The 12,462-nt window shown below is 40.3% G+C and overlaps 1 long non-coding RNA gene across 1 annotated transcript; it reads left to right on the top strand.

Annotated features, from left to right (window-relative positions):
• Window positions 1-1,115: 1,115 nt before the first annotated feature.
• LOC126989922 (uncharacterized) lies at window positions 1,116-11,516 on the top strand. The gene is made up of 4 exons (XR_007743867.1): window positions 1,116-1,444; window positions 4,221-4,324; window positions 9,371-9,703; window positions 10,090-11,516. It is a non-coding gene; the product is annotated as an uncharacterized LOC126989922 (long non-coding RNA).
• The last annotated feature ends 946 nt before the right edge of the window (window positions 11,517-12,462 follow it).

The following is a 12,462-nucleotide window of genomic DNA, read 5'->3' as shown; positions in this document are numbered from 1 at the left end:
CTCTCCCATCTTTTCCCTTCCCTTCCCTTTCGTTTCTCTTCCGTTCTTTTCCCTGTAAACACTGAATCAGTAGCTCGAGGAATCCAGTTATCTTTCGTTTGAACATGTCAATGATAAGTAAAAGTAATGTTTTTGTCTTTAAATTGACGGTATGCCACTTCCTTATGATCACAGGTAGGTTGACTAATTGATACATACACACTTGGGTAGAACGATGGACAAGTAAACGAACCTTCGATACCCAGAAAGGAGCTTCGAAAGTGAAGATCCGCCGTTAGTGACCCACATGCCTTTAGACGGTGAGGGTGCGCCGCTGTCTCTCATTAGTATTGTTGCATTTTCACGCTCATTTCACTCACTAATCACCTGTCACGTCTACCAGGTAACTTGTAACCCTTTGACTTTATTGAGAGAGTGGAAGGAAGGCCGAGTGAGACTGGAAAAGCGTTTAAAATTGACAAGAATTGCGACCTGCGAGAGGAAGAGTGGATGGGAGGTATAGGAAGAAATGGCGAATCTCATTTTTAGTTATTTTTCCGTGTGTTTACGTGTTTTACGGCGCGTGTTTGTGGCCCACGGGTGTCTTTGGGTACAGGAACACATCTCACTGCCCCTGAGTACCCGGTGACAGCCTGGCAATGAGATAAAGACGAAGGCCCGTACCTACAAAGCAATCCTAGGGTTGGCTCCTGCGGGTCCTTTCCTCCCCTCTGCTCTTCTTCTTCTTCTTTTGACCTGTAACGCTTTGTATCGCTTCTTAGGTCCTCCTCCTCTCGTTCCTCCTTTCTTATTCACACACCTTCCTTTTCAGTGTTACGTATTTTTCTAAACTGAAATAAAGTCACTTATCTTCACTTATTCAGACATTCTGCCACACAGTTCCAAAACCTCTCTTCCCCTCATATGTCAGCTCTAGGTAACGTAGGAGAGGAAAAAATAGGCGTTGGGGGACTGTGGCAGAAGGGAAGGGAAGGATAAGGAAGGAAAGGGAAGGGAAGGAAAGGAAGCAATGGGAAGGGATGGGATAGGAAAGGAAGAGGAAGGAAACAAAACGAAACTAAAGGAAGGGAAGAATTAATGGACCCACGGGAGTCATCGCCAAAATGGACTCGCCAAGCTAGGGCCTATATGATCAAATTTAGTTAACTTATGAAATGGGTTTGGCCTAGGATACGGCATAGGAGCAGGAGGTGCGGCCTAGGAGTAGGAACTCCTAAGTGCAAGCAATGGCCGACCTTCAGCAGCACCGCAGACGCCAACCCAGGAATTATCGCCCCCAGAAAGATGCTCTTGAAGAATACGACGACGACGAACTCATCAGAAGGTTTCGCCTGGACCGTGCGGGAATTCTTTTTGTCACCGATATGGCGCGAGACGTCCTGCAGAGCCCCACGAGGAGGAGCCATGCCCTCACGCCAGAGATGAAAGTCTTGATTCTCCTCAGGTGAGTAATTTGGTAGAGGTGGCTAAGGTTTCGTAAATATTATCCCTGCACAGCATTCAGGGACCAAAAAGAAATCCATGATGTATAAGTATTAGCTTTGCTAGAGGTGCCTAAGGTTTTGTAAATATTATCCAGTATTTTAAACGAGTCTGCCATTACATCTCTTTGAATCCTTGTGAGATACAATTATAATCATTGGTACTGGGTAATGAGGACACAGCGGGTGGGGTTTGATAATAATTAGGGGCATGTATTTTTACCCCAAGACCCCAGTGTGCATGAGATGTCTTTTGTTGTAGCCCAATGTTACCCCAATGAATATGAAACCCTTCTGTTCCCTAATGAAAGGTTACAGTGCAGGTCACCCTCTAGCTGTTTGTTGTGTGTGCTCAAAGTACTCCACATAGGGCACAGAGGAGCCCCTCAAAGTGAGATGGGTCTAGTTCTGGAATAACACCCATAAATTGATCCTTCAAAGTGAGATGTAGCCTATATATTTATGGAATAATACCCAAGAAGCATCCTTCAAAGTGAGATGGATGTATTTCTGGAATAACACCCACAAACTGATAGTACAACAGACCCACATAAGTCAGATAGATTGGGAGGAAGACTGACCCCAGACAAACAAAAATCCAATTTAAGGCAAGTTCAAAATACTGTGCCCACAGTAGTTAATTTTTGTCACCCAATCACTAAAAATCATCATACAGTGCAGTAATAGTGGTGAGTGAGTCGTGGTGCAGGGCAGATATGTGTCGCGTTTAGCTCCACATGAAAACCGCTCATCGACATGGCTGGCAGGGCCAGGGGTGTGTGGGATCTGTGCTACGTTTGTGAGGATTTCACGGGCGAGAAGTGGATTGGATGCTGCTTGTGTCTTAGGTGGTGTCATGTGGAGTGTGTTAATTTGTATGGAATCAAGCAGGATAATATACCTAAAATAAATTGGATATGCACCCCATGCCTCCATAAAGCATCTCTGGCTACCAGCTTTGTGGAAAAATTGGATGAATTCAAGTAAGAATTATATAAAGAAATATCTGTGGTTAGAAATGAGGTTGAATCAAGAGCTGAGAAGGTGCAAGAGGAGCTGGGATCAGTTGCTGATGTGCTTCGTGCTGAGAATGCAGAATCCAGTTGGGCTGAGGTGATCAAAATGGAAAATGAAAAAATAACTAAAGATGAAGATAGGCAGTAAAGTGAAGAAAAATCTTCTTGTTGTGAAAGCTTCTACGCAGGAAAAGAAGGCAACAGATATGAAGGATGAAGTTTCCCAGGCATTGAATGGCATTCAAATAACTGATTGAAGATTCACAAATGAAGGTAATATTGTCATGAACTTTGATAATGAGAACACAATGGCTGAGGCTGCTCAAAAATTGGAGTCTGTTGAGCAAATTAGTACCAAGAATGTTGGAAAGATGAAACCAAAGATCATGATATATGGTATGCAATTACGCATAAAGAGGAGACCAAGAAAAAAATAAAGGAGACCATCTTGGACTGCAGTGAGTTCTTACACACAATTCAGCTGTACAATGCACTGCATTTTGAGGTGCAACCCAACTGTGAGAGAGCTGATTTACAAGAATCATGATAGGTTGAAATTAGAATGGGGAATGTACACAGTGAGAGACAGATACCATACAATTATATGTTACCATTGTCAGAGATACGACCATCTTGAGGCCAACTGCACTGCTAAGAACAATTGAGAGGCCCCAAAGTGTTACAAATGTGCTGGAGATCATAAATCAAAGGATTGCTCCATGGCTGAGAAGAAATGCATAAATTGTATGAAGTACAAGAAGCCTGAAATCTATCACTCGGCAAATGACCAGTGTTGTGTAGTTCTTCAGACTGAAATTGAGAGAATTCGTAACATAACCGATCATGGCTATTAATTAGCGTTTGTACTCGGATATAAATTGTGTGTGATTGTGTGTGATAAGTGTTTAGTTACCTTAAGTGAACTAGAAATAATCATTGGATATTTGATTGTGATACTATAAAGTCTGCCAAAGAGGTGCAGTACTACACTTGCTAGGTGGGTTTGGAGGGCTTTCCATACCAGGCAGCTGATCACTACACAATAGGTGCAAGAAACCTATAAATTTACAAAATAGTATTCAGATTAGAGACTGTTAAAGGCAATACTAAAATGCAGAAATTTTGGGTTACCTTTTCACTAGTGAGAGACCAGAAAAGGGAACATTTTGGGTAATGGTACTCTTCACCCTCATGTGAATCCACTACAGCTTCAAGTCAGCTCAGTTTATGAAGTGGCTGCTTTGTGGTGGGTGATGGCTCAGTGGGTGCAAGCAGGATTTTGTACAGGGAGGAGTGACCTTTTTCCTCTTTATTTTTGTTAATTATTTCATGTAATGTTGATCATTACTGCTCACGTAAAGTTGCACTGCATTCAAACTTACCAAACCTGTCAACAGCATATATGTTTTTGTGATCAGAAAAATTCCAGTTTGTACCAATAATCATTTGTTTTCATTATTCAAAGAGGTATTTTGGCTATACTTCAAATAAGTTGTACAGAAAAATTGCATTGCTACATCATTCAGTTCAAACTAGAATAATAACCACACATTTACACTTGATGTGCATTTCATATGTATAAACCTTAGTCATCACAGCCTAAGTATGTAACAATATAATCACAAGTTATGCCATCAGTGATGCCCGGGTTCATGGCTCACCGCATAACAGTATTAATTAAGTGTTGAGTTATGCTTTACTTATCTTACATTATTCCCCACAGGTGTGTGGAACTGTGTGAAGAGACAAAAAGTGAAGTCCATGATAGTGAGGGCAAAATTTACTGATGTACCAAGGTGTGGCTCAGCGACAGGCTGCAGAGTTCAGGTAAATGGTAAAAAATGTGTCAAATTTTGCACAAAAAGCAGTGCCCTTCATGGATCAGTTAAGAGCCCATTTTTAAGTTGATCTGTTACATAGAAATAGATTTAAATGTGGCATGAATATACATTATGTACTGGGTCTGCTGAAGATAAAAAAATTGGTTTATCAATTAGATGAACCATGATCCCGGGGTATTGAATGGGGAACTTGGACTATATACTTGCTCCAATAAATGGCCAATTGATCTGTAATAGACAATAGCAGCATGATGAATGGTGGTAAGTCCCATGACAATTACACATTAGGTAAATCTAGAATTTAGATCATCCCAACGGTGAAGAGAATCAGGCTTGCTTGAGTGTTCCGGCTTTAACCCAGAAATGATTGCATTATTACTAGTAACTGGCCTAATAAATTGTTTCATTAAAATCCTACATAGAATTGATAAAGAAAGTAGCAAGTTTCATATTTTATTTGGCATTGGCCAAGCCTCACCTTGATGTTTCATTTCAATGAGGGACGTTTTTAACTGAATTTTGTCCGGGGTCACAACTGTACCCAGTCCCTTGGCGGGAAGGAGACAGAAATCCAACACCCCTCATTTTCTTCTCTGCAAGGGCTGTGAGGAAAATTACTACAATATTTCAATAAAATTCAAATGATTTTATATGAAAATATAAATATAGATCAAAAATTATAGCAGAGAAGAAATTCTTGCTGAAGCCTGATTTTACCATTATCAGCTTGATAAGAGGGTGTCAAGAAGCAATTGGAGTTGCAAAGTTTTCCCTACAATGGCTTGGTTTTTTATATTTTTTATTATGCAAAAAAATAAAGCAATTAAGGTGACCAACCGTTTCTTATTTGCTATATTTTCATTTGTATTTTACTGAAATATTGTAGCATGTGCCCAACCCCTCAGCCATTTTAAAGAGGGACATGAGAGGTGTTGTATTTCCACCACCGTGCCGAGACACCAGATGGCACAGTGCTGGCCCCTACTTGCATGGAATTCAAAAAGTCCTCCATTCTGGTTTCCTTATTACAGGTCTTAGAGCGTAGAGATAATGATCCATGCTTACTCAAAAACTTATCATACAGGGAAATATTAAAGTAGCTAGGTTTCCTTTAGAAGGAAAGGCACAGGTTGTGAGGTGACCTGATTAAAGTATTCACACAGGTAGAAAGCCTTGACAGTGATGATTTTGATTAAGTATCTGCACAGGAAAACAGATGTTGAGCCCTGCAGAAATGGTTCAGGTCAGGAGAAACTGATAAGAAATATGGTAGTGGCTGAGTGGAACAAACCAGGCAGTGATGGCATTTATGAAAATATATGACAGTCACAAAGGGAGGTATGAATAGATTTGAGTGGGAAGGAAAGGCAAAGTTGAATTTACTTATTCCTAGAAGCAGTCATTTGTAGACTACTCAGCCTCTTGACGTCAATGTTTATTTCTATATGTACTCCATTGTAAACTATTAATACTTAAATAGCAAACCTGCATTGTGTAACTCAGTTTTGTGAAATAACGAATATCATGGATAAACTTTTAGTAAATAAGGAATATCAAACATGGCTAATACAAAATTAAAGTAATGGTATATATTATATACGTAATCTCATTTAGCTTACAAAATTGACATGTTAAACAAGCATCTCACTGAATTCAAATTAGCAGTTTTGGATTATACAATTCAAGAAACGTTTTTAGTTGAAAACCTCACAAAACAAGACAACTGTTATATATACATTACTAGCGTACAACAAAACATATTTGAATGAATAGACTTGGAGACTGAAACAGATATAAATATTTACTTAAACTACTTAAAAAATCTTTTATAAACATACAAAAAAATTAACCACAAACACACCACAATCCAAGGGAGCTTAATAACTATGTATAATTCTAATGATTAGATATGACAACTTAAGTCTTATCATACAAATCTATGCATACTCGTAAACATTATTCACTGATACAGTGAGCATAATCTCTCTCTGACCCGCACGTGAGCGCACTCTCTCACTCTCTCCCTTAATGCGATGGATCAGGAAACACTGTAAAGTAAGAAAAGACGAAGGTGAAGAGAAAATCAAAAGCAAAAGAAGAGATAGTTGCCACGACAGTCACGCCAAGACAGTAAACCAGTGTTCATGCTGGTGATTCTGGAAGCCATAGTTTTCAGCATGTAATGATGACAGTCATAGTAAGAGAAGTGGTGGCATTATAGTCCAGCGACTCTTACTTGAGCCCTGTGGCTTGGCCCGGGGAAACTCCCATTGTTTACAGATCTAGCGATGACCTGCGCATGGTGATCTGTTTCACTGTTAGTCTGTACGTTATCTATTTATGGAATATATGTATATATACATTCATAATACGACTGCATGGTGTTATGAATGGCTGAGATTAGAGGGAAAGACAATGACTTAGTAAACCTTCCATATCACTTGACAATGTGGCTCATGCGACGGTGCCGCCTGACTGACCTTGGCAACAGGCGCCAGGCCGCACCATTCAGCATTACGCCACAATGAACAACTCAAGTAGATCTCACTCTCGTGCCCTGCACAGCCATGCAGAAGAGAGAGAGAGAGAGAGAGAGAGAGAGAGAGAGAGAGAGAGAGAGACAGAGAGAGAGAGAGAGAGAGGTAGCGACCCTCTCTGAGGAGAGTAATGGAGTTATGTGGCACCAGCGCGGTCTCGTGGGGAATCCTTGAGTCATGCCCAAGGGCTAAAGTTAAAATTGATAGACTATAGTGATAGCTTAATAGCCTTAGAAACAGACATTGTATTAGTAGTAATAGTAGTAGTATTTATTGTTGTTGCCACAGCAGTAGTAGTAGTAATAGTAATAGTTTTTGTTCTTGCTGTTATGTTAATTGTAGCCAACAGTAGTTCCAGTAAATGTTGTAATAATATTTGTTAGTGTAATAGTTTTAAAGCAGTAGTGGTAGTAAAGAAAAAGATTGTATTGCTGGCAAGATTAAGTTGTAAAAATGTCAGGTGTAGTAAAAGTAGCAGTTGTAGCAATAGCTAGTAGCTGCAGTTGTTGTAATAGTAATTATGATAAGTCGTAATAGTGACTGTTGCGCTAGAATAGTTTCTAGCACAAGCACAGGTGAAGGTGGTGGTATCGTTGCTTTCATTCTGTCCACTCACAGGTGAAGGTGGTGGTATTGTTGGTTTCATTCTGTCCGCTCACAGGTGAAGGTGGTGGTATTGTTGGTTTCATTCTGTCCGCTCACAGGTGAAGGTGGTGGTATCGTTGGTTTCATTCTGTCCGCTCACAGGTGAAGGTGGTGGTATTGTTGGTTTCATTCTGTCCGCTCACAGGTGAAGGTGGTGGTATCGTTGGTTTCATTCTGTCCGCTCATTCATGAGCTTTGATGTTAGTTCATGGTTGCATGAAAATCAACTTGTGATAAATATTTCAGCTATTTTTTTTAATGACATATTTGAATATTTGTAAACGTATTCCAAAAACTCTCTCACATTCTTATATGAGCCTCCAACATGCCAATTTGCATCGATTATAATATACCATACAAGCACATGAAAGACAGGCTTCAGTATCAAACAGTACAGTCGGATTATACTTGAAAGAACTGTGGCCTTTCAGATACCAACAAGTTACCTCATTTCAGGTACATAAAAGACATCTAGCTGTGTAAAAGCAAATGAAAGGTGTTTTGATTATTTATTGCATGAAAATCACATAGGTACTATTCACAAAAGCTCAGTATCACATTTACCAATATTCAATGCTATTTTGAATAATTTAACCCATGTGATTTACATGCAGTAAAGTATTAAAATTCGTATCATCAGAATTTACAAAGTCAAATATCTTGTTATGAACTTGAAATAAGCTGAATTTTAGTTTTTGAAAGGCCACAGTTTGTTTCAGTATGATCTGACTTGTCTTTTGTGTGCTTGTGTGGCATTATTGATGCAAATTGGCATGCATGGGATTAATTCTATTATTAATATTTTTTTTGACGTTCAGCCGATGGTGCCGGTAGGCTTTCTTGGTGGGGCCTAATGGTCGGCCCCAGCCTGTTCTGGTGCAGGCAAGTGTTTGTAGTGGTGCTATCTTGCTTGGCTCATGCTGTCCTGTGGAGCTCATATTTGATCCTCTTTTTAAGAGAGAGAATCTGGAGTTCGGGTTGATAGGTGGACTTCAGGACAGCAAGTGGATAGTCTTAGGCCACTTGGCAGTGACTGAAAAATCCCAGCTTGTGGTCACGGGCAGAATGTGAACTTGCGTCTTCCTGGACGCCGCCCACATGCTGACCACTCAGCCACCGCCTCCTCAATATATATATATATATATATATATATATATATATATATATATATATATATATATATATATATATATATATATATATATTTATATATATATATATATATATAAGGGTGGTTTTTTTATTTATTTTTTTATACATAAATATTCCAATATAATTGAAAATAGTAGTTTAAATATTTATCACAAGTTGATCTTTTTGCACAGTCATGAACTAACAATTAATACGCATGTGCCATATTCATCAAAATTCACACTTTGTGGATGGACGGATGAAATGTAATCGACTATAGTAGCAGTTTTAGTAGTAGTGGTAGCAGTAGTATACTTTTATGTGCTTACATATGCAGCACAGCAACAACACTTATGAATATCAAACGCAATGCAACAATATATATTTTTAATACACAATAGGTTTGTGTAATAAAGCAATCTCTCTACAACTATCATCCCAGAGTATGGAAAAATAGACCTATCATCACTAAATCAATACATCATCAAAACTGCCCTCCCTCTAATATTGTCACACGCTATGTTATCCTGTGTCTTCCTCCTGTGCTCAGCAGAAAACAGTGGCAGGAGGGGTCTGTGAGACTGTGTAGAGAGCGACGATGCTTGTTTGAGTAAGACGTGTACGTCCTGTCTCTCTCCTTTCCCTCTCCTTCTCCCTCATGTCTGTCTTCATTGGCACATTCACGACAACATTAGTGGTACTATTTTTCTTTCCTTCAGAATGTGCAGACGTGCAGTCGTGCAGTTTGGGTCAGCAGAAGCCTCTGCCAGTCACTGACACCTGAAGCAGCAGTAACACCAGCAAGGACAGAAGGATGGCCATGGGCGCTGGAGGCAGTGGCGGTGCGCTGCTGTAGAAGGGGCAGTAAAGACACTGTGGAGAGAGACAGAAATTAATAGGTTTTAAAACTAGTGCAAACTTCCATGAAATATTAAAACATGTTTGTGTCCCACTGCATGTCAGAAAAAGCAATGAAAAGGGACATAGTTCCAAAAAAGCATAAGGCTAAAATTGGATCTACTTGGTTTCATCAGCTCCAACAAAGCATGAAGGTAAGTTGGCTAAATTTGGTTTAGTATCAAAATAGCAAAACATTGACAAGGGAACAAAAAATGCTGATAAAATGTTGTCACAGTATGCGTTTCCTTCCCATTCAGTCACCCCTCTCCTGGCACTAACAGTGCACATTGTTGTAGTGTTATCTATTACTGTAAAAGTTCTATAATCTATAAAGATCAATGTTAGGCCATTGTATACTTAGTTGAAGTGAGATGATCCTTGATCTATGCATCTAGATTCTAGACTGACATATTGCCAGATATTACATCATTTTTTCATCTCTCTGCCATCATATATCTACTTCAAATGTTTTCTTCTGCTATACTTAGCCTTTCATTTTGTCCATGTCTTTTGAATTAATGTTATTTCTTAATTGCAGTAATTCCTTTGCATTGAAGAACACCAAGAGTCAGAGTCCTGTCAGGCTTGCTGTAAACCTGAATCAATATATGTAGGACGAGAGCTCCATGAGGCAACCAAGACAGAGACATGTGTCAGGAGTCTCACTAAGGCCATTGAGGACTATTTCAATGCAAATGACTGATGGCCTGCTTACTGAGCCCCACTCAGACTGCCTCTCAGGTTAGTGCTATTCTAGCAGTAAAGGGTTGCCTCGTGGACATGGATGGGCAGAGGGCTCGTTGGGCTGAGAACTTTAAACAGTTGTACGTGGGGGACCCTTCGAGTGGACAGCTCACAATTAACTGATGGATATAAAATAATGGATGCTCTAATTGGAGATCAGAGAGGTTGTGGCAAGGTTGAGGGGTGAAAAGGCAGCTGGTATTCGAAACATCAGTGCGGAGCTGCTCAGTGCTGGAGGGGAGGCCATGATCCATGAGTTCTATTGACCAAAGTCACTGTAGAGCATCTGTTCACAATATGAAGGTTACCAGCTTTGATTTTGGCAATGGTACAGTAAAGCTGCCCACACACACAGAGGACTGGCGTCAAGAGGCCAGTCCCCACAAAATCCTCACCGTGTGTGGGCTCTTGATTCCAATCGTCAGATGGAATTATCCAACCTCATGGAATTACGTCTGGTTATAAATCCACGTGAGGCCGGGAAAGGATTGGAGTCATTGAAGCCAATCCTCTGCGTGTAGGGGACGGCTCGCGCCAGTCACTTGAGGCCACGAGATAGGCAAAAGGAGTGATATCACAGACATGCTTCTGTATTATTTGCTGTAACTCAACTCATACACGAGATAGGACATTTTGGTTAACACTGTTAACCCAGTAGCTGCGGGGGTCATGTTTCTTAGGTTAGGTTAGGTTAGGTTAAAGGCCCCTCTAAGCAAAATAATGAGAAAGAATCATCGCTCACGCAAATCATTTCATAATAAATATCAACACATATGTGATCAGTTTATGTATCATCTATTTTGGGAGGTTTATATCATGGCACAAATTTGGCCCGTCGCTACTACACGGTAAAGCCACAAATTTGGCCCGTCGCTGCTACCAGGTTAAATGCAGCGGTCATTGCAGAACCCGAATATGTTTGTGAAAACTCAATGAAACAGAAACTAAATAAATAGTGACGAGCTGAAATTAAAGAATCACTCCGCAATGTTTATAACACCTTTTACATATTGCTACCATTTGCAGCGGCAATGAATTGAGTACTGAAATAAACAATTCCATTTTATAGAGAAAAGCCTCCTGAACACGATGGTGTATACAGATTTTTCATAAAACATCAAATAAGTGAAGCACAAAACTTTTTATATAAACTTTTCACCTCATCCCTCGTGTGCCCCGACGGGGTGGGTGCGAAGGGGGTGTAGTGTTCCTAGGCTCTGCCATGACAACCCTCACCTCGCCTAGAGATATAGATGGAGATAGAGCTAGAGATAGCGATATATATATATATATATATATATATATATATATATATATATATATATATATATATATATATATATATATATATATATATATATATATATATCAGGACTAGGCTATTGGCGACATAACCCAGGTGGTGGCTGAACAGATAGCAAGACGGCCCCGCGTTCAGGAGGACGCGAGTTCAATCCCCGCCCGGTGCCACCAAGCTGGGATTTTTCAGCCGCCGCCGAGTGGCTTAAAACTACCCACATGCTGTCCAGAAGACCACCTATCAACCCGGACTCTATCTAGATTCTAGGATTAAAGATGAGCTCCGGGAGGGCAGCATGAGCCAATGCAAGATGGCGCCATTATAAACACTCGCCTGCGCCAGAACGGGCTGGCCTGACCATCAGGACCCACCGGGAAGAAGCCTACCGGTGCAATAGGCCGAGACGTTAAAAAAAGAAGAAAAAAAAAAACAGCCGACTGGAGCTTTGATATCTGTCCACATGCCAATCCTTAATGCCAATCGTCAGCGTGTGTGGGGTTTCGTCTATGATGCCAAGCCTTAAGGCTTGTCCACAAATGATTGTCCTCACAGAATCGTGACGCCAGTCCTCTGCGTGTGTGGGCAGCTTAACCCTTGTAGAATTACATAATTTCATTACACCAACTATTGAATTGCATCCCCTTGGGTCTTTCCATTTCCTTTCTAATCAATCACTTTTTGCCCATCTATTGTCTCTTTCCCTACACAAGTGTCCTGACAATTGCCCCTTCATGATTTCAGTTGCCTTTATTGTCTCATCTACTTGTCTGTTCTCATATCCATTTTCTTTAATGCTTATCCATCTGGTTGGCTCCTAAGGTGGGTTAGGGGGTACCTCAGTAACAGGACCTCCCGTGTGTTCTTCAG

Source organism: Eriocheir sinensis, unplaced genomic scaffold (assembly GCF_024679095.1).
Source record: "Eriocheir sinensis breed Jianghai 21 unplaced genomic scaffold, ASM2467909v1 Scaffold138, whole genome shotgun sequence".
Taxonomy (NCBI): Eukaryota; Metazoa; Arthropoda; class Malacostraca; order Decapoda; family Varunidae; genus Eriocheir; species Eriocheir sinensis.
The sequence above is the reverse complement of the archived record's forward strand: the minus strand, read 5'-3'. Positions and strand labels throughout refer to the sequence as shown.